The sequence below is a fragment of the Cebus imitator genome, unplaced genomic scaffold (genome assembly GCF_001604975.1).
Source record: "Cebus imitator isolate Cc_AM_T3 unplaced genomic scaffold, Cebus_imitator-1.0 Scaffold18, whole genome shotgun sequence".
NCBI lineage: Eukaryota > Metazoa > Chordata > Mammalia > Primates > Cebidae > Cebus > Cebus imitator.
In genome coordinates, this window is record NW_016107333.1 from 19041500 (window position 1) to 19065196 (window position 23697).

The following is a 23697-nucleotide window of genomic DNA, read 5'->3' on the forward strand; positions in this document are numbered from 1 at the left end:
TTTTTGAGATGAAATCTCACTCTGTCGCCCAGGCTGGAGTGCAGTGGCACAACTGGTCTCAAACTCCTGACATCAAGTGCTCTGCCTCCCTTGGCCTCCCAAATTGCTGGGATTTTAGGCATGAACCCCTGCACCCAGCCTTACATTTCTTTTTTTAAAATTTGCACTCAAGGGTATCCTAGAAGAGGTATATGCCCTCTATATCTAATTTGGTGAACTTTTTTTTTGGTAATCTTTCTCTCTCACTCACTCACTCTCTCTTGCTCTCTCTCTCTGCCTAGAAAATGGAAGATGAGAGTTTTTAATCATAAAATGATAATAAATTTTATTAAATGATTTTTGGCATCTAATAGAGATGATTACATGGTTTTTGTCTTTCTGTTAATGTGGCATGTCACATTTATTGATTTGCATATGTTGAACCATCCTTGCATTCCAGTAATAAAAACATTTTTCAAAAGAAGACATGCAAATAGCCAACAGATATTGAAAAAAATGCTCAGCATCATTAATCATTAGAGAAATGCAAATTAAAATCACAATGAGATATAATCTCTCACCTGTCAGAATGTCTTTTAAAAATGTTTATTATATTTTTAATCATTCTGTATTTTATTTCAAAACAATGTTTTCAAATGAAAAACCAGAAGATAAGTGTTGTTGAGGATGTAGAGCAAAGGAAACACTTGTACACTGTTGATGGAAATGTAAATTGGTGTAGCCATTATAAAAAACAGTATGGAGAAACACCCCCCTGCCGCCAAAAAAAAAAAAAAACAAAAATAGAATTAACACATGATCTAGAAACCCACTTCTGGGTATTATGTGTTACATATACACAATGGAATACTATTCAGCCTTTAAAAAGAAGGAAATTCTGGACAAGTGCATTGGCTCATGCCTGTAATTCCAACACTTTGGGAGACCAAGACAGAAAGATCACTTGAGGTCAGGAGTTCAAAACCAGTCTGGCCAATATGGTGAAACCCCATCTCTACTAAAAATACAGAAATTAGTCAGGCGTGGTGGTACACACCTGTAATCCCAGCTACTTGGGAGGCTGAGGCAGGAGAATGGCTTGAACCTGGGAGGCAGAGGTTTCAGTGAGCTGAGATGGGACCAATGCACTCCAGTTTGGATGACAGAGTGAGTGAGACTCCATTTCAAAAAAAGAAAAAGAGAGAGGGAAAGAAATGGAAATTCTGAAATTTGTGACAACGTTGATGGGATTGGAGAACATTACGCTAAGTGAAATAAGTCAGGCCCCAAAAGCCAACTTATATGTGGAATTAAAACAATGAACTTAATAGAAGTGAAGAATAGAATGATGGTGACAGAAGCTGGAGGAGGGGGAAATGGAGAGGTGCTGAGCAAAGGGTATACAATTTCAAACAGGGAGAATATGCTTTCTCTTTTTGTGCATTCTATTGCATAGCATGGTAAATACAGTTAATAGAGTGTTGTAAATTTCAAATTGCTAAGTAAAATTCAAAGTTCATGCCACAAAAAATTAAGTATTTGAGGTGATGGATATGTTAACTAGCTTGATTTAATTATTTCACATTGCATTCATAAATTATAACATTTTGTACCCCATAAATTTTTTCCCATGCAACTCCCTCTTCCCAGAACCCATAAATCTATACAATTATAAATTGTGAATTTACAATAAAAAAATGAAAAAAAAACTTTAGTGGATATCTTGATTCTTAGATTTTCTGCACTTCCACTCATGGTCTGTAACCATGTGGCATTCAACAGGTGACAGCCTAAGGAAAAATGCCACTTTCCTTAATGATAATAAAAATCTAAAGCTTGTACCTCCTACAAATCGCCTTTGTGGTTGACCCTTTCCTTGGGTAGATCCAGGTGCTAATGTTTCTTGCTATCCTGCCACGAAGCCATAGGGAGGTGCTGTTGCCCTGGTATCTATCTGGCACTCGGTCTCTTCTCTTGAACTAGCCCAGCTGAGTGAGACAAGCTGGAACAGTTAGAGAAAGAAAACAAAAAGACTTTCTAAAGGCTAGGGACCAGCAAATAGTAAACTCAGAAAGGAACCAGGATATAGGCAGTCTGTCTTGAAAGCTATAGTGTATTCTCCACATTTCACAAGGAACCGTGGAAAGAAACCCTTTGTTTTTTTCTCCATGCTTGGCAGGTGAATACATATGCCATTTGTATTACCACAAAGCAGGAAAACTCTTTTTTTGAGATGGTGTCTTGCTCTGTTGTCTAGGCTGGAGTGCAGTAGTGCGATCTCAGCTCACTGCAACCTCTGCCTGCCCAGTTCAAGCAATTCTTCTGCCTCAGCCTCCTGAGTAGCAGGGACTACAGGCACACACTACCACACCCAGTTAATTTTCTTGTATTTTTAGTAGAGACAGGGTTACGCTATGTTGGCCAGAATGGTCTCAATCTCTTGACCTTGTGAGCCGCCTGCCTCAGCCTCCCAAAGTCCTGGGATTACAGGCATGAGCCACCATGACTGGCTTTTTTTTGGTATTTTTAGTGGAGACGGGGTTTTACCATATTGGTCAGGATGGTCTCGAACTCCTGACCTCAGGTGATCCACCTACCTCTGCCTCCCAAAGTGCTGGGATTATAGCCATGAGCCACTGCACCCGACATAGCAGGAAAACTTTCTAGACTACATGGGCCATCTTCAGTCCAGGCCAAGTGCTCCCCAGACCTGACCTCTGGGAGTTGTAGAATGTCCAATGTCCTATTTTCCTTCGTGTCCCTCTCTTGGGTGCCTTTCCTTCCCCAGGGACTCTGAGGAAAAGATGTGATCAATCCAGACTGACTGAGGGAAGGTGGACTTGAAACTGGTCAGGTGTAGTCTATTTCAATCCATGCAGCACTGAGAATTATACCCATGCCCTCACAAAGATAATGCCTTATAAAGCATTAATAAGAAACATACATTTTGGCTGGGTGTGATGGCTCACGCCCATAATCACAGCACTTTGGGAAGCCAAGGCAGGAGAATCATTTGAGCCCAAGAATTTGAGACCAGCCCAGACTGCATAGTGAGAACCCACCTCTATTTAAAATAACAACAACAATGAAGTTAAAAAGAAACATAAGTTTTACCAAAGATTGAAAGGGGAAATGGCCCCTGGGCAATGGGAACTTGAAAATAATAATAATAATAAAAAAGAAAGGAGAAAGGGTGAAAAGAGTGTATCACACAAATCATTCAGCCAACAACTCAATACAATTATGTCAACATTTAGCTCTCCCCATAGTTCTTCCTATAACCAATGCCACTTTGAGGGGTTCATCTTGACAATTCTTCCCCAAAGACCCCAGTCAGCTCTAACTCTCTTCCCTACATTATGCAGAGTTGCTTTCTCTCAGGCAGAAGCCTGGGCTCTGCCTTCCACACAAAAAGCGCTGACCAGAGCCCATTTCTGCAGGCAGGTTCTTCCTTATAAAGACGTGCTCATAGCAGTGCTTAGAGATTAAAATCCGCTTCCTCTATTATGAAAAATGATGCCCTATGACAAACAGGATCATTCTTCCCTGCCATGGCATGTGCACCAGCCTGCCAAGGACAAGGAAGGCTTTTTAGATCTTATTCATAGCCCCTCAATCCCTAGTGTATGGTACCCCATCCTCCATTTTGTCACTTTCATCAGGTTGAAGTCTCAAACTTCTCCATTGAGCTGGAGGTCTGAGAAGCATCCCATGGGTAGCCTGGGATTACTAGTTCTCTTGGCCCAAGTATCCTGCATGAAATTTTTGCTTCCACGTGCTTCCTGTCAGTACTTCCTTTATTTTATTATTTTTTGTAGTCCTGATTTTATTTATTTATTTATTTATTTATTTTTTTGAGATGGAGTTTCGCTGTTGTTACCCAGGCTGGAGTGCAATGGCGCGATCTCGGCTCACTGCAATCTCCGCCTCCTGGGTTCAGGCAATTCTCCTGCCTCAGCCTCCTGAGTGGCTGGGATTACAGGCATGCACCACCATGCCCAGCTAATTTTTTGTATTTTTAGTAGAGACAGGGTTTCACCATGTTGACCAGGATGGTCTCAATCTCTTGACCTCGTGATCCACTCGCCTCGGCCTCCCAAAGTGCTGGGATTACAGGTGTGAGCCACCGCGCCTGGCCCCTTATTTATTTTTTAAGAGCTTTATTGAAGTATAATTGATATACAATACAAACTGCGCATTTAGTGTATACAGTTCCATAAGTTTGATGTATGTGTACACCCATACCATCCCCACTATCAAGGAAATAAACGTATCCACCACCTCTGAAAGTTTTCATGTCCTTTTGTGCATGGAGGGAAGGTGGGGGAAGGTAAGTAGGTGGGGGGTGTCCCAGTAATAAGAACTCTTAACATGAGATCTACCCTCTTAACAATTTTTAGGGATATAACACCATATTGTGAATTACAGGCATTATGTATGTCTGATGCTGCTAATAAAGATGCACTCGAGATTGGGTAATTTATAAAGAAAAGAGGTTTAATTGACTCACAGTTCCACATGGCTGGGGAAGCTTTATAATCATGGTAGAAGGAAAATGAGGAGCAAAGTCATGTCTTACATGGCAGCAGGCAAGAGAGAGTGTGCAGGGGAACTCCCCTTTTTAAAGCCATCAGATCTCGTAAGACTTATTCACTATAATGAGAACAGTATGAGGGAAACCACCTCCATGATTCAATTGGTCCTTGGTCCTGTCCTTGACATGTGGGGATTATTACAATTGCAATTCAAGGTGAGATTTGGGTAGGGATACAGTCAAACCATATCGGGAACTATGCTGTACAGCAGATCTCTAGAACATTTTTGTCTTAGCATCACTGAAACTTGACATACCTTGAACAACAACTCTCCCTTTCTTCCCTCCCCTTGTCCCTAGCAATCTCTGTTCTAGTCTCTCCTTCTGAGTATGGGTATTTTAGATATCTCATATAAGTGAAATCATGCAATATTTGTCCTTCTGTGACTATGTTATTTCATTTAGCATGTTTTCCAAGTTCATCTACGTTGTCACAAATTGGAGAATTTCTTTCTTTCTTTTTCACCGTGAATAATACTATACACACACACAGACACACACACCACATTTTCTTTCTTTCTTTCTTTGGAATAACCAACTTTTATTCAGAAATGGATAAGTAATACATAATCACCCTTCATCCCTTAATGCCTCTTCCTCTCTTTTTGCACAAGAAACACAGATGGGTAACGCAGAGGCATGGGAAGCAGAGGACACATGACTGGCCCACCACCTTCTCTTCCTTGTCTCCCAAGATGACAGCTTGTACAGCGGAGGAGGCAAACAGGTCCCCTCAGTGTACCAGATGATTACCTACAGCACCACCTCCGGATGGCTGCAGCTGGGCTCAATGAAACTCTGTGACAGCCAGAACATACCAGCTTTGGGATTAGAGGGAAGGGTAAAGCCGTGTGGCAGGATATTTACTGTCCCAACCCTAAGCAGAGTGCAAGCAGTGAGCCCCCTGTTCCCAGTACCTGAAAACTCAGGTCCTACTGCCTTCTGGGTGCTCTCTTGGGCCAGGAAGGGTAAAGTGTAGGAGGAATATCTTCCAGCTGCTAACGAGAACTCAGTCTGCACCCACTTGAAGGTTAAGAAAATAAAAAGCTCCATCTTTAAAGAACTGGACGTGGAGCACCACCAGGCCCCTTCCTTGGACTTTCCTGCCCTGGGCAACCTCAGAGCCCGAGGACTGAAGCTGGGTTCAAACCCTGGGCCCATCCTGCCTGACAGACTGACCTCTGGAAACATGAGTTTCTGGGTTTTTCTTCACTGGGCTAGCCTCAAGCAAGTCTTGGGCACTCTGTCTCCATCATGCGCCTTTCCCAGCACTTGCGACTGATTTTGCAGCGCTCCCAGAATCCTGCTTCCCAACTGGCTCCAGCTCTGCCAACCTGGATTCCCTTCAGTCCCAACAAATCAGCAGGGGACCACTCAGCAACACCAGGGGAAACGCTGGCCTGGTAATCCAGGGACTGCCCCTGGGCTCTATAGCTTTGTGCCAACTGCCGGCGCCTATGCTGGGGAAACAGCTTGCCTGGTAGAGCTGCCTGGCTCCTTTGACTCCTCCTCTTCTGCCAAGGCAGGAAGATATCCCTCTGATCATGGATGGATGGGTCACTCACAAAAGTGGGAACGCTGGTGTGGCAGCTGGATATATGCATCAGGACATCCCTGACCACTGTCCTATAGAAAACGGAGGCCAGAAATGGAGAGCCAGGAGCAAACCGACCTCTTGCATTTGCCCCAAACCCACTGTGTTGCAGAATGGGAGGTGGAGCCTTTGAAAGGCCTAACCAGAGGAGAGCTGGTAGCTGCACCAAAACCAGGGTGTGATGAGTGCCAGGCTAGGTGAGAACCGGGAGGGCTCACAACGCAGCTCCCCACCCAGCATTAACGCCCAGAAGGGAAAGAGACCTGGGCTGGGGCATTCAGCGCAACTCAAGGGAAAGGTGAACTTCGGAGAACTTCCTCTGGGCGGAGGCAGCATGGGCCTCCAAGCCAAGAGCTTGGACAGACTCTTCCCAGCAGTGAGCTTCATCCTGCCCTTGCCACTCGTGAGGCCTGGAGCCACCGGGGAGAGGACAAGAGGCCTGAGACCTGCTCCCACCTAGGCACCTCCGCTGACCAGGCAGAGCAGCGGCACAGCCCTCAAGCCGACCTGGTTCCCGTCAGGACGGCAGGGCTTTGCATCCCCTGCGTTGTTTGAAAAGCTGAACATACACAAAGGAAAGGCAGCCCCGCGGCGCCTGGAAAAACTAGGGTCCTTCAGACAGCCCCTGCCCTGCATCCTATGGGGACACAAGAAAGCCACCCAGAGAATTTAGTGTACCATTTCCAGATAAGAAATCCGCCTGGGGCTGAGGCTGGGGGAGGCATGCTCTGAAAAACACAAGCCTACCTTGGCGATGAGATGGAGAAGATGAAACATTCTACAGGAAACGTTAACATAGAAGAGCACAGGGCAGAACACAGCACAGAAAGGCGGGTTCCATCCAGTGAGGAAGCGCTTTACCCCCGGCGACCCTGCCCACGCTCAGGGATCTCCAGTCGGATGGCCTATTGGTCACAAGCTTTGTCTTGGGGAAACAGAGCCACCCTCCTCTGCCCCCACTTCTGGCTGCCTCACTCCCCTGCTCAAAGCTTGATTTTGAATTCTGTGGGCTGCGTGGTCACAGAGGCCCCTGAGGATTTGAAGAGCGCCTTCAGGATGGTATCAGGGTCCACTTCGGCAGGGGGGTTGGAGGAGGAGGCAGAGTTCACCCTGCGAGGCATCTTGCTCTCCTTTTTCACCGAGGGGCTGTAACTTAGCCGCAGCAGGATGGACCGGTCTGAGGTGACAAGGTTCCCATTCATGTGAAGGTTGCACTTCATCAGCTACCCATCCAGACACCGGTTGTTGTACTTCTTATATGCAGTGATGGCATCGTCCTTTTTCACAAACACCACCTCCGCTACCCCAGGATGGAACAGCCGAGCTCTCTTGAGGGCTCCATACACACAGAGAAGCTCAACAATGTCCTCCTCAGTGACTTGAGGGTGCAGATTATTCACAGTCATCTTGGTGCCTTCCAGTGGGCTGAGGACAGGCTCAGCAGGTGGCAGCTCTTTGGTGGGGGGGTGTTCTTCGTTGTTCACCTGTGTCCGGGGCATGTTGGTCAAGGCTTTTGTTCGAATAGAGGAGGGGAGAGTAGGAGCTGTGTATGCATCATTCTGAACCACTTTGGTGAGAGGGAGGCCTTGGACATGGAGAGCTTGGAACTGCTTAGCCCAGCCGCATGGCGGAGAAAGCCGCCTGAGGCTGCAAATTTCATCTGTTTAGCAGGAATGGAAGCTATACCAACATCTTCTTCATCCAGGTCATAGAAATTCTGTTTGGCCTGGTGGTTATTGACAACATTGATTCTCATTCCAGCAGGATGCGGATGAAGTGGTGCCATGGATTTCTGCTGTGGAACCTGGATGGTTTTGGTGAGCTTCAGGGCAGGAGTCACTATCCCAATGGGTGGGTTCCTGAAGGCAGCACGTGAACTCCTCTTCAAGCTGATCTCCTGGGCATCAGCGACCTGGCGGGGCTTCTGGGGCACGGTGGTCTGCTGCTTGCGAGAGTTCAACATCGCTCTGGTATCCTGCACTTTCCCTTTGATCCGAAACTGGGCATCTTTTTGCAAAAGCTTCTCCTGGGCATCCTTGACTCCCAGTTTGAGCCGGGCATCTGCGAGGCCAATCTTCTGCCGGGCATCAAATCTTTGCTGGAAGGTGGCTGTGCGTGCTGACTGGCTGAGAAGGCCTTGCTGAATCCCAGCTGGAGATCAGACACCTCCAACTCCCGGTCTGACATTAAGCTGTCCTGTCGCTACCTCCCCGCGTTTCCTGATGAGTTCGTCCAGGGAGATGTCCACCATCTTGCGCCGACAAGCGAGCCGAAAGCAGCCGAGACCACATTTTCTTTATCTATTCATCTGTTAACAGACATTTGGGTTGTTTACATATCGTGGCTATTGTGAATGATGCTGCAATAAATGTGGGAATGCCAGTATCACTTCAATATTCCTGTTACAACTCTGTTGGATTAAATTCTTTGGGAATGGGATTCTTGGATTTCATGGTAGTACTATTTTTAATTTTCTGAGGACCAGCCACACTGTTTTCCATAGTGGCCATGCCATTTTACATTCCCACCAACAATGTACAAGAGTTCTAATTTCTCCATAGTCTTACCAACACTTGGTCTATTTTGATAAAAGCCATCTTAACAGGTATGAGGGATATCTCATTGGTTTTGATGTGCATTTACCTGATGATTAGTGATAGCACTTCTTTTAAATCACTGGATGCTCCTCTTGAGCCCTAGTCCTGGAGCAGGTTGGCCTTCTCTTTGGTTTATCCTTTCTTCTCCCTTCAGTTCTTCCTATTCATAGGCAGAAGTGCCAAGGATATTTTCCTCTTCCTCCTCTCAGCCATCTTTCTATATTAAAAAATACTCTATGGAGCAGCCCTACTCAAAGGCATCTTCCTTACGAAATTAAGGAAGAAGCAAATGCATTAAGGGGAGAGTGGCAAAGATTATAATAGATAAACTTAAAGACAGCTTCAGTATGTGTCTTTCCTCCCTTCCTTCCTCCCACCCTCTATTCCTCCTTCCTATTCTTCTCCTGCTTTCTCTGTGCAAAGTAGATTATGCCACACCAGAGGTATCCAGTATTAAGTGAAAAAGCTTTTTAAATAACAAAGAAATTTAAAAAAGAAAAGATACTTTCTTTTTCTTTCTTTTTTTTTTTTTTTTTTTTGAGAAGGAGTCTTGCACTGTAGCCCAGGCTGGGGGGCAATGGCGCTATCTCAGCTCACTACAACATCCACCTCCCGAGTAGCTGGTATTATAGGTGCCTGCCACTACGCCTCGCTTATTTTTTGTATTTTTAGTATAGACAGGATTTTACTGTGTTGGCCAGGCTGGTCTCAAACTTCTGACCTGTGATCCGCCCACCTCGGACTCCCAAAATGCTGTGATTACGGGCAGGAGCCACCACGCCCAGCCAGATCCTTTCAATGAATTCAGTGAATGTCATTAGTTATATGCTCATCTGCTTCCCCCCGCCCTGTCTCTTACCCCATTTTCTCCTTCCTTATTGGTAACGTCCTCTAGTCTTCTCTCTGGGCCTTCTTGCCAGGACCCTCCTGGGTCCCCTCACCCTCTTCTGCCAAAACCAACATCAAAGAGCTGTTCAGGGGTGAAGTTAACACACCAGGGAGAAGAGTGACAGGTAAGTTCCTCTCTGAGCCACTTTCTTAGCAATAACAATGGCTAACATTTACTTGGCACTTTCATATGGCAGACATTTTGCTAAGTACTTTCCATTTTCTATTCATGGTAACCCTATAAAATATGTGTTCCTTTTATCTTCATTTATAGGTAAACAGCTGAGGCACAGGTTAAATAATTTGCCCATGGTCATTCAAATGAGTTGAATGCTTGTACATAAATTAGCTGCATCAATTCAAAACCCAAAGATCATTAGCTTCACAGAGAGAAACAATTTGTATTTCCTATAATTTATAACAAAAATCCATTACGAATGCCTTGAGGCATATGCTTTCATTTTTTTAATATTTGAATTTTGACTGGAGTCTTGCCATTTCTTTCTTTTTATTTTAGTTTAATTTTGACGGCCTTTTTTTTTCTTTTTGAGACACAGTCTCATTCCAACACCCAGGCTGGAGTGCAGTGGCACGATCTCAGCTCACTGCAACCTCCACCTCCCGAGTTCAAGTGATTCTCCTGCCTCAGTCTCCCAAAGTAGCTGGGATTACAGGCATGCATCATGACACCCGGCTAATTTTTGTATTTTTGGTAAGATGGGGTTTCACCATGTTGGGGTGGTTGGTCTCAAACTTCCAACTGCAGGTGATCCACCTGCCTCAGCCTCCCAAAGTGTTGGGATTACAGGCGTGAGCCACCTCACCCAGCTTAGCCTCATTTTAATGTAATCACTTTGAAAGGAGTTATTTTCAAATATGGGCACATTCTAATGAAGTGAGGTTTAGGGCATCAACATATAAATTTTAGGGGAGTGGGCTCAATTCAGCTGATAACAGATGTTTGATCAACCTATGCCTGGGATAAATCCCACTTGGTCTTTTACAATTTTTTTTTTTATTGCTGTATTTTGCTTATTAGTAATTTATTACTGATTTTTGTTCATTTATTTATTTGTTTTCCAGAAACAGAGTCTGACTCTGTTTCCCAGGCTGGAGTGAAGCAGTGTGATTATAGTTCACTGCAGCCTCACACTCCTGGACTCAAGCAATCCTCCTGCCTCAGCCTCCCAAGTAGCTAGGACTACAAGCACATCCCACCATGTTTGGCTAATTTAAAATGTTTTGTAGAGACATGGTCTCACCATGTTGCCCAGGCTGGTTTTGAACTCCTGGCCTCAAGTGATCCTCCCACCTTGGCCTTCCAAAGTGCTAGGATTACAGATGTAAGTCACCACACTCACCCTGTTACCAATTTTTGAATTCATTTTCATGATCAATATTTGTAGTTTTTTTGTGATGGTTATCTGGTTATCTGGTTTTGGTATGGTCTCAAATGGGTGAGAATTGTTCCTTACCCTTCTGTTTTATGGAAGAGTTTGTAAAATACTGGTATTAAATCTTTAAATATGGCCAGGCACAGTGGCTCACACCTACAATCCCAGCACTTTTGGAGACTGAGGTAGGTGGATCACCTGAGGTCAGGAGTTCGAGACTAGCCCGGCCAATATGGTGAAACCTTGTCTCTACTGAAAATACAGAAGTTAGCTGGGTGTGGTGGTGGGCGCCTGTAATCCCAGCTACAGGAAGGCTGAGGCAGGAGAATCTCTTGAACCCAGGAGGCGGAGGATACAGTGAGCTGAGATTGTGCCACTGCACTTCAGTCTGGGTTACAGTGCAAGACTCCCTTTCAAAAAAAAAAAATCTTTAAATATTTGATAGAATTCAGTGGTGAAGCCATTTAGTTCTGGGATTTTATTGCTGGGTTTCTTGTTTGTTTGTTCATTTGTTTGTTATAGAGACAGGTTTCACCATGTTGGCCAGGCCAGTCTCAAACTCCTGACCTCAGGTGATCCATGTGCCTCGGGCTCCCAAAGTGCTGGGATTACAGGGGTGAACCACCACACCTAGCCTGGTTTTTTTTTTGTTTGTTTGTTTTTGTTTTTTTGTTTTTTAATTTCTAATGCACTTTCTTTACATATCATAGGTTGTGGTATTATATTTTTATTTAGTTTTTTATTTGTTATTTATTTATTTATTTTATATCATTTTTTAAAAGACGGGGTTTCACCATGTTGGTCAGGCTGGTCTTGAACTCCCGACCTCAGGTGATCTGCCCGCCTTGGCCTCCAAAGTGTTTGAATTACAGGCGTGAGCCACCACGCCCAGCCTATTTATTTATTTAAAGACAGGGTTTCACTTTTTCACCAGGCTGGAGTGCAGTGGTGCCATCTCAGCTCACCCAAATCTCTGTCTCCCAGGTTCAAGTAATTCTCCAGCCTCAGCCTCCTAAGTAGCTGGGATTACAGGTGCATGCCACCCCACTGGCTAATTTTTATCTTTTTAGTAGAGACAGGGATTTGCCATGTTGGCCAGGCTGGTCTTGAACTCCCGACCTCAAGTGATCTGTCTGTCTTGGCTTCCCAAATACTGGGATTACAAGTGTGAACCACTGTGCCCAGTCTTATATTTTTTAAAATTGGCTTTGTCCTTGATTCTTGGCATGCAGCTCCTAAAACTCTTCAAATTTCCCTAAGTCATAGGAATATCTTTTTTTTTTCTTTTTTGGAAAGGTCTCGCTCTATCACCCAGGTTGGAGTGCCATGGTGTGATCATTGCTCACTGCAGCCTGCAAGCAATCTTCCCACCTGCCTATAATCTCCCAGGTTCAAGCAGTCTTCCCACCTCAGCCTCTTGAATAGCTGAGACTAGTGGCATGTGCTACCATGCCCAGCTAATTTTTTTTTTTAGAGACAAGATCTTCCTATGTTGTTGTCCAGAGTGACTTTGAACCCCTGGCCTCAAGCAATCCTCCAGTTTCAGCCTCCCAAAGTGCGGAGATTATAGGTATAAGCCACCACGCCCCAGCAAGGGAGTATCTTTTACTATTTTTAACAAGTCCCCTTTTATCACCTTGGAGTTTATGCTAATGAGATGACTTAGGGTGGAGCCTCTAGATAGCCTCAGGATGGGGCCTGTTCAAGAAAGAGCCAGTGAGGGTGGAAATTTTCAGCCTCACCAACAGACCTCTAAAGGAGATAGAGACTGGATATTGAGCTCTTTTATTTTTATTTATGTTTATTTTTTGAGACAGAGTCTCGCTCTGTCACCCAGGCTGGAGTGCAGTGGCGCTATCTTGGCTTACTGCAACCTCTGCCTCCCAGGTTCAAGTGATTCTGCTGCCTCAGGTTCCCAAGTAGCTGGGATTACAGGCGCATGCCACCATATCCAGCTAATTTTGTATTTTTAGTAGAGATGGGGGTTCACCATGTTGGCCAGGCTGGTCTCAAACTTTTGACCTCAGGTGATCCAACTGCCTTGGCCTCCCAGGTACTGGGATTACAGGCATGAGCCACCACACCCAGCAGGAGATTGAGCTCTTTAGAAACTCTTATACAATGAGACCAGGAAAGCTTCAGCTTGGCAAAGACATGGACTTAACTGGAAGGGTGATGTTAAATTAAACAGTTGATCTCATTGTTTCAGGTGTCACAATTCTGTCTGGATACCCAGAAGAGATTATAAGAATTTGAACCAACATTAAGCAAGTGGGTAGTGTTAGTGCTTGTTCATACATCTGGTCACTTTGAGGATTTGTTAAGTCATAGGGCTCCAGTTGAAGTTGATGTACGTATGGGTTGGGGCACCTTCCTAAGGTGTGAAAATATGGATCCAGGAGTCTATTACAACTCCAGGTTTCAGTGGGCACTGAGAGCCCCCATGGAAACATTTTTAACAACTGTATTTCTTTAAGTTTCTTGACTACAAATCTAATCTCAAGATAAGTCAGATTGGCCCTTGCAGTATGGTGAAAAAGTGTTTTGAGTCTGGTGGATGACTGCCTTTTTAATTTAGGCCTGGATGGATTTCAAGGGCATGGATAGATTGAAGAGAGAAAGAGGACTGCAAGCAGGGATTGGGTGTGCTTTGCCATGGTTGTGTGAAATAGAGTACTTCAATAATTTTCCAGCTGGGCACGGTGGCTCACAGTTGTAATCTTAGGACTTTGGAAGGCCAAGACCAGCCTGGTCAACATGGCAAAACTTCATCTCTACTAAAAATACAAAAATTATCTGGGTGTGGTGATGTGTGCCTGTAATCCTAGCTACTTGAGAGGCTGAGGCAGGAGAATCATTTGAACCCAGGAGGCGGAGGTTGCAGTGGGATCTGTAGTGGTGAATTGATCAGTGAAAGGCTAATGGGTCCATATGAAGCTCAAGTGAGCAAACTAAATTTCCTATAATAAACGTCGTGTGTGTGTGTGTGTGTGTGTGTGTGTGAGAGACAAGATCTTGCTCTGTTACTTAGGCTTGAGTGCAGTGGTGAGATCATAGCTCACTGCAGCCTTAAACTCCTGGGCTCAAGAGATCCTTTCACCTCAGCTTCCCAAGTAGCTGGAACTACAGGTGTGCAACACCACATCTGGCTAATTTTTAATTTCTTTTTGTAGAGACTAGGTCTGTATACATTGCCCTTGTTGGTCTTGAACTTCTGGTCTCAAGCAATCCTCTCACCTTGGCCTCCCAAAGTGTTGGGATTACAGGTGTGAGCCACCATGCCTGGCCAATAAACACCTTCTGATTAAGTGAACCAATAAGATTTTATACAACCATCACATTTTACATAAGCAATTAAATTCTAGCAATTCATACAGTGAAAGATCACATTTACAAGTTTTGGGGTCAGAATATTTCTTGGAATACTTTGTTTCTTTTCATTAACTCAGTAAAAGCAAGAAGATTGGTTGGTATACTGTGAGTATCAAGTAACCCAAAAATTCTGACATGAACTGGTTTAAACAACAAAATTCATTATGTCACTGACCAAGGAGTCAAAGGAAGAGTGGGCTACAACCATGATACATTCTTGCTCTGGTTTCAGTTTTAGTTGAGTCTGGTCTTCTCTTTTTACCACTGGCCTTATCCTCACAGCGCAGTTCCAGATACACCTTGACACAGCAATGTTCTGAGGCAGAAAGGGTCATTTCTTCCAGTGTCTCCTTTATGATCACAAGGAAACCACAAGAGACCCCAGAACACCTCTCTTCATGTCTTAGTGACCAGATCTGGGTCTCATGCTCAGCACTGAATCAATCACTGGCAAGGAGAAGGGGACAGCTGTGATTGATTCAAACCAAATAGGATTTCTCTCTGGAAGAGGAAAAGGGTCGCTGTAGGAGAGAAGGACAAACACCTGGGTAAAATGAATTTTGCTTGGAAGGAGAAAGGAAGTAAAAGATATTGAGTAGAAAACCAGCAACTCATGCTCTAGTCCACCTCTTTGACTGCCCATGTTCTCTGAAAACTCAAAAAATGTTCATGCCTATGTGGAAATCATTCAAATACTCCCTAAGGGGTGGTGACCTTAAGTCTCATCAGGTCACTATCTCCAAGCCCAGGATTGTGGTATAATGTTCAATGTTCAGTTGTCTCCTTTGATTCATGACTGAATTTACTCTTCCAGCAACACTGCAGTCCAGCAATAGACAATAATATAGAATCTGATCTGGAAACTCCCACTTGTCTATAACACATATTTTTTTCTTTTTTTTTGAGGCAGAGTCTTGCTCTGTCGCCAGACTGGAGTGCAGTGACATGATCTCAGCTCACTGCAATCTCCGCCTCCCTGGTCCAACCGATTCCCCTGCCTCAGCCTCCGGAGTAGCTGGGACTAACAGGCACACATCACCCGCCCAGCAAATGTAACACATATTAACACCTATCTTATCCAAGAAAATGTGGGACATATATACCATGGACTACTATGCAGCCACAAAAAAGAAACAAAACCATGTCCTTTGCAGCAGTATAGATGCAGCTGGAGGCCACTATCCTAAGTAAATTAACACAGAAACAGAAAAGCAAATCCCGCATGTTCTAAGTGGGAGCTAAACAATGGCTACTCATGGACATAAAGATGGCAACAATTTCCATTAGGGACTACTCGAGTGGGAGGCATGGAAGGGAGTAAGGGTTGAAAAACTACTTCTTGGGAATTATGCTCACTACCTGGTTGACAGGATCATTTATTGCCCAAACCTCAGCATCATACAATATACCTCTGTAACAAACCTGCACGTGTAACCCCTGAATTTATTATTTATTTATTTATTTATTTATTGAGACAGAGTCTCATCTGTTGCCCAGGTTGGAGTCCAGTGGCACAATCTTGGCTCACTGCAACCTCTGCCTCCCAGGTTCAAGCAATTCTCCTGCCTCAGCGTCCCGAGTAGCTGGGACTACAGGCACATGCCCCCTTGCCCAGCCAATTTTTGTATTTTTAGTTGAGACAGGGTTTTGCCATGTTGGCCGGGCTAGGCTCAAACTCCTGACTTTAGGTGATCCGCCCTCCTCCGCCTTCCAAAGTGTTGGGATTAAAGGCGTGAGCCACTGAGCCCAGCCCTGAATCTAAATAGAAGTTGAAATCATAAATAAGCAAGCAAGTAAATAAAACATGTCTTGTAAGTAAATAAGTAAAACACATGTCTTATCCAACAGCACAGAAGCTGTGAGATTCCTGCTGGGAGCGGAAGTTCTTTGGTCATCCCTCAGGCTGGCCCTTATTTCCACTCTCTTCAGGGATTACTCTTTATCACCTCCTCAATGCCTTTTGGGGTAATTTTCCTATTTACATTTTTCTATGACATTGTCTGAGATGGGCAATAGATAGATGTCTTTTTCTCGGTGCGGCATAGCAATATGTTCATATGTGTTCAGAGGTCTGGGATTGCCAGTTCTGCATTTTGGCATTTGCTACTGACAACACCCTTCTTCCTGGGTGCTGAATTTTGAAGCAGTAAACTTTCCTGGTTGTAACTAACTGAAATCAGCTTTGCCTCCCTTAGGTGCAAAAGGAACTTGCCGAATGGTATTAGATGGCTTACAGAATCTCCGAGAAGGCTGGAGAACATGCAGTCAGACAAAGCCCTGAACCACACCAAAGATCTGTTCAAGGCTGGGCGTGGTGGCTCACGCCTGTAATCCGAGCACTTTGGGAAGCCGAGGTGGGCAGATCACTTGAGGTCAGGCATTTGAGACCAGCCTGGCTAACATGGTGAAACCCCACACACACACGCAAAAAAAAGATCTGTTCAAGAGAAGACCTCTCTGGGTGCGGTGGCGCGTTCCTGTAGTCCCAGCTACTCAGGAGGCTGAGGTGGGAAGATCACTTGAGCCCAGGAGTTCTGGGCAATAGGGTGCTATGCTGATCGGGTGTCTGCACTAAGTTCAGCATCAATATGGTGACCTCCCGGGAGCAGGGGACCACCAGGTTGCCTAAGGATGAGTGAACCGGCCCAGGTAGGAAACAGAGCAGGTCAGAACTCCCGTGTTGATCAGTAAGGGAATCGTGCCTGTGAATAGCCACTGTACTCCAGCCTAGGCAAGACCCCATCTCTAAAAAAATAATAATAATAATAATAATAAAAAAAAAGAGAAGACCTCACTGTCACTGTTACCAATCCCTACCCTCTAGTTTATGTCACTTATACATCACTGAGCAAAACTAGCATAGCATCCACAGTATCATGGCTGCCCCCAGAAATTCTCTGGCTGCAACTGCCATTGTGTTCAGAGATGGTTCTCCAACACCCCTGCTTCTTGACATCCCCATCCTCTCATTCAAATTCTTGGGGTGGGGATTTCCGATTGGCTGAGGTTTCCCTGCTTCTTCTCGATATCCCTATCCCCCTGTTCAAATTCTAGAGGAAGGGGTTTCTGATTGGCTGAGGCTAAATCAGGAGCCCATGTTTGGCTGTGAAGAAAACTAGAAAATGGATTATCTGGAAAGCTCAACCCTTATCCTGGGAGACTGTTTCTTCTTCCTACCAAGACACAAGGTCAAGAATTCCCCTAACATAGGAAGGAGTTCAGATGCTGGGCAGCCAAAAAAATGACAAATGTTAATTAGAATTTTAAACCATAATAAAAAGGATCAGAGCATGTATAGTTTAATTTTAAAGACCGTTGCCCCAGCTGGCTAATCTCCAAAAATACGGTTTGTTCTTAGTACTTCCGTGGTCATAGAAATTTAAGTAGCCCCTAAACAACTTTTCCTTATCTTTCTGAGAGGGCAATCTCAGCACAGTATTTAAATTCTCCAAATATCAAGTAAAATTGTAACTTACATTTCTATAACTGAAGCTAGTCTAAGAAATTAAAATCTATAATTTCTAACTTTCACAATATAGAGGCTTTCTTTATAAGATTTTATTCTTCTAGGAAGCTCTTATAATATTCCAGTTTTATGATTTAATTTCACTGGAATTAAGTTTGAAGAGCTCAAAATAATGCAACCAACCAGTTACAAGTATAGAAGATAATTGATTGTAATCCCAGCACTTTGGTAGGCTGAGGCAGATGGATCACGAGGTCAGGGGTTCGAGACCAGCCTGACCAATATGGTGAAACCTCATCTCAATTTAAAAGAAGAAGAAGAAGATAATTGATGATGCCCCTTTGTCCAAGAGCATTTTCTGGCTGCCAGAGCTCACTTTGAGGACTTGAGGGGTACCTTGGAAGTGCTCAGGTTTTAGAGTCCACTTGGAAGTAGTTCTTCATCAGTGACAGCTGGGAGTGTGATAGACACATTCCTCTGCTTCTTGACTCTTAGCAGGGATAGTTCTGAGACATGTTCTACACGATTTCCCCAGAATTACCCGGTAGGACTGAGTTCTAGTAACCTGCTGGATAACTTGCTTTCAACTGGCTTTCTTCTTTTGTCTGTCTTACGTCCCTACTCTCCTACTGATGCTTCCTGGACCACCTCTTACTTTTTTTTTTTTTAAAGACGGGTTTCACCATGTTGGTCAGGCTGGTCTTGAACTCCCGACCTCAGGTGATCCGCCCACCTTGGCCTCAAAGTGCTTGGATTACAGGCGTGAGCCACCGCGCCTGGCCATGGACCACCTCTTAAACAGCAAACATTCACGTTCTTGTCTCAGTGTCTGCTTCTGAGGGTGAGGGAGGACTCAACATAAACCATTAATCGAATCAAGTTACTTATGACACTCAGTTAATCAATTATAAATAAGAACAGTAGACAGGCAGTCAGAACTTACTAGAATACTAGTATGTTTGCTAACCGTCTCTTTCAGGCAAGGTACACTATGAGTCAGGGTGGGTGTTAGTAGCTCCATTTTATAAATGGAGAAATTTATAAATGTGCTGCAAGAATTTTAATATCTTTTCTAAATTCATCCAGCTAGTGAATGTTTCATTGTCAATTGGAACTCAAGTCCATCTAATTCTCTCTACCATACCACCCTACTCACTGACTAAGGACTATATGTAAGGAATGCATTCCTATAGGTTCTCCACCTGAGGCAATGTTAGATCTCCACAACATTATCATTTGCTAAAAAGCCTTGCTAAGTTTGTTCAATGTTATTAGCAAAAGTCATATGCAAAATAACTGCCCCCTCTCTGTCACTGATTTTTTTTGTTTTTTGTTTTTTTTTGAGATAAAGTCTTACTCTGCCACCCAGGCTGGAGTACAGTGGCATGGTGTCAGCTCACCGCAACCTCTGCATCCTGGGTTCAAGTTATTCTCCTATCTCAGTTTCCTGAGTAGCTGGGACTACAGGCGCATGCCACCACACCTGGCTAATTTTTGTATTTTTAGTAGAGACAGGATTTCACTATTGTTGGCCAGGCTGCTCTTGAACTCCTGATCTCATGATCCACCCGCCTGGGATTCCCAAAGTGCTGGGATTGCAGGCACTGCACCTGGCCTCTATCACTGTTAGTGGGAGTATACATTAGTACAAACTTTGGAGGACAACATGGCAATTATGTTTTAAATTTTTATTTATTTTAGGTCCAGGGGTACATGTGCAGGTTTTTTATATAGGTAAACTTGTATCACAGGGGTTTTCTCTGTTTTCTCCTTGGGAACTTCTAATTGGTAGACCTAATGAATTGACTCTAGAAGTCATCATTTTCATTCTCTTTTTGTATTTCTTCTTCTATTTTCTCGGAGATTTTCTCAACTTCCTCTTCCAATTCCTCATTTAAAGTTTATTTTAGCTATTACATTTTTTTTTTTTTTTTTTTTTATTGTTTCATTTTCATTATATCCTATTTTTATTCTATGAATGCATTAGCTTCTACCTCTGTAAGGTTATTAATTACATATGTAGTTTCACGTTTTCTTCCATTTCCAGTATAATCTCCTTTCTTTCCAAGTCCCTCTTTTATGCTTTTCCTGCTTGCTTTCCCCTCTATTTTATGTTTGTTACTTTATTCAACTGTCTATTGATTCTTGTCTCTTCACTAATGTGTAAGTGTGAGGCACTGAAAAGCGTTTATGGATAGAACTTACTGACTATGGGGTCCATTTTATAGTTGGGAGCAGGATATTTTGAAGGGAACCCAAAGAAAGATTTTCTTAGAAGAATATTCCAGTCTTCCGACTGGAGAGGCATATTCTTTGTCCCTGAGGTTCTCAGAGCAGGTTGAATAAAAATCTGAGGCTCCTACCATTCAATAAGCAGATGTTCACTAATCTTCATATTTTCAGGTTCATTCTTCGCTTTGCCCTCTAATCTAAATTGGAGCCATTCTGATTCAAGTTATCTACATAATAAAACTGATCTCCTAGGAAATGAAATAGTTATCTTTCTGAATAGTGGACTTAGGGATGCATTTGCTCCACTTAAAGATTTACAACCAATCACTCTGCTTTCAAACCTACATTGACCTCTGTTTTCCATAATACCTGGTGCCCTCAAATTCCAAACTTCTTAGGTAGAAGAAAATCAACTTTACTCTTAAGTTTCCCCTTCACATAGATTGAGGTTTTTTTCTTCTTGGCCAAGGCAGTTATTATACCTCTGTGGTATCAGTTGTGGGTCTGTTTCTATTGTCTTTCTCTTCTTGGTCTCATTTCTTGATTTCATTATTATTATTATTGAGTTGGAGTCTCATTCTGTTGCCCAGGCTGGAGTGCAGTGGCACAATCTCGGCTCACTGCAACCTCCGCCTCCTGGGTTCAAGCAATTCTCCTGCCTCAGCCTCCCGAGTAGCTGGGATTACAGGCATGCACAATCACACATGATAATTTTTTATGTATTTGGTAGAGACAGGGTTTCTCCATGTTGGCCAGGCTGGTCTCAAAGTCCTGACCTCAAGTAATCCACCCACCTTGGCCTCCCAAAGTGCTGGGATTAACAGGTGTGAGCCACTGGGCCTGGCCAATTTCATTAATTTTTAAAAGAATGTTAGATATTGCAAATGAAAAATTAGACTGTGGATGATACTATTTCTTCAAGAAATAATTTAACTTCAATTGAAGATAGATTTGGAATAAATCACCTTATTCAGTCAGAGACCGAACTAATTCAAGACAGTCTTTATATGTTATAAAGACTAAAACCTATTTCCCCTTTTTACACTATCTCCTGGGGACTATCCCTGCCCATATGTTACATTTAAATTTAAATATTTGTCTTGCACGGTGGCTCATACCTGTAATCCCAGCACTTTGGGAGGCCAAGGTGGGCAGATTATGAGGGCAGAAGTTGAAGACCAGCCTGACCAACATGGTAAAACCCCATCTCTACTAAAAATACAAAAATTATCTGGGCATGGTGGTGCACACCTGTAATCCCAGCTACTCAGGAGGCTGAGGCAGGAGAATCGCTTGAACCCGGGAGGCAGAGGTTATGGTGAGCTGAGATCTTGCCACTGTACTCCAGCCTGGGCAACAGAGCAAGACTCCATCTCAAAATAATAATAATAATAGTAGTAATAATAATAAATTTAAAGATTTTACTTTAAAAAGTCTATTATTTTTTTTAATTTTCTTTTTTTGAGACAGTCTGACACTGTCCCCCAGGCATGAGTGTGGTAGCAAAATCTTGGCTTGGTGCAACTTCTGCCTCCTAGATTGAAGCAATTCTCCTGCCTCAGCCTCCTGAGGAGCTTGGACTGTAGATGTGCACAACCACACCCAGCTAATTTTCAAAAATCTTTTTAGTAGTGATGGGGTTTCACCATGTTGGCCAGGCTGATCTTGAATTCCTGACCTCAGGTGATCTGCCCATCTCAGCCTCCCAAAGTGTTGGGATTCACAGGCATGAGCCACTGAACCTGATTTTTAAAAATTAATAAGATGAGAAATTTGTAAACTTAGACTTCTAAAATTATATTTACTTCCCAGGGGTAAGAGGAAATGTACCATATTGTGGGAACATGGTGTTATGCTATAGAATTAATGTGGTCCTTTATTATGAAGAACAAATTTTACTCCATGATATGATTTGGTTCTGTGTCCCCACTGAAATCGCATCTTGAACTGTACTCCCATAATTCCCACATGTTGAGGGAGGGACACAGTGGGAGATAATTTGAATCATGGGGGTGATTTCTGCCATACTGTTCTTGTGGTAGTGAATAAACCTCAGATGGTTTTATCAGGGGTTTTCACTTTTACATCTTCCTCATTTTCTTTTGCCACCACCAAGTAAGCAGTGCCTTTCGCCTCTTGCTATGATTTAACCTGGTTTTCTTCCCAGTCTCAGGTACGTCTTTATCAGCAGTGTGAAAATAGACTAATAGAATATATTGCTACCAGGAGTGGGGTGCTGCTGAAAAGATACCAAAAGATGTGGAAGAAACTTTGGAACTGGGTAACAGGCAGAGGTTGGAACAGTTTGGAGGGCTTAGAAGAAGTCAGAAGAATTTGGGAAAGTTTGAAACCTTCTACAGAGTTATTGAATGGCTTTGATAAAAATACTGATAATAATATGGGCAATGAAATCCAGGCTGAGGTGATCTCAGGTGGAGATAAGAAACTTGTTGTGACCTGGAGTAAAGGTGACTCTTTTTTTTTTTTTTTTTTTTTTTATATGGAGTTTTGCTCTTCTTCCCCAGGCTGAAGTGCAATGGTGTGATCTTGGTTCGCTGCACCCTCCGCCTCCCCAGTACACACGATTCTCTTGCCTCAGCCTCCGTAGTAGCTAGGATTACAGGCATGCACCATCACATTCTACTAATTTTGTATTTTTAGTAGAGACTGGGTTTCTCCATGTTGGTCAGGCTGTTCTTGAACTCCTTACCTCAGGTGATCCACCCACCTTGGCCTCCTAAAGTGCTCAGATTACAGGCATGAGCCATCACACCCAGCAAGGTGACTCTTCCTATGTTTTAGCAAACAGGCTGGTGGCATTTTGCAACTGCCCTAAAGATTTGTGGAACTATGAACTTGAGGGAGATGATTTAGGGTATCTGGTAGAATAAATTTCTAAGTAGTAAGAGGTGACCTGGGTGCTGTTAAAGGCATTTAGTTTTTTTTTTTTAAAGATGAGGTTTCACCATAATGGCCAGGCTGATCTTGAACTCCTGACCTCAGGTGATCCACCCACCTCAGCCTCCCAAAGTGGTAGGATTACAGGCGTGAGACACTGCGCCCAGCTGGCATTTAGTTTTAAGAAGGAAACAGCATAAAAGTTTGGAAAATTTGCAGCCTGACTTTGGAAAAGAAAATCCCATTTTCTGAGGAGAAATTAAAGCCAGCTTCATATATTTGCATGAGTAACAAGGAGCTGAATGTTAATCCCCAAGACAGTGGGGAAAATGTCTCTAGGGCTTGTCAGAGATCTTTGTGGCAGCCTCTTCCATCACAGACCTGAAGGCCTAGCAGGAAAAAATGCATGGGCAGGGCCCAGGGTCCCCATTCTGTTTGCAATCTAGGGACTTGGTGACCTGCATCCCAACTACTCCAGCCATGGTGAAAAGGGCCAATGTAGAGCTTGGGCCATAACTTCAAAGGGTGCAAGCCCCAAGCCTTGGCAGTTTCCACATGGTGTTGAGCCTGCAGGTGCACAGAAGTCAAGAATTGAGATTTGAGAACCTCTGCCTAGATTTCAGAAGATGTATGGAAATTCCTGGATGTCCAGGTAGAAGTTTCCTGTAGTGGTGGGGCTCTCA

General features: G+C 43.7%; 1 pseudogene across 1 annotated transcript; it reads right to left on the reverse strand.

Moving 5' to 3' along the window:
* Window positions 1-6253: 6253 nt before the first annotated feature.
* Window positions 6254-8418, reverse strand: LOC108294675 (annotated as a pseudogene). Its single transcript, XR_001821126.2, has one exon. The product of XR_001821126.2 is annotated as a polymerase delta-interacting protein 3-like (transcript).
* Between the last annotated feature and the right edge of the window lie 15279 nt (window positions 8419-23697).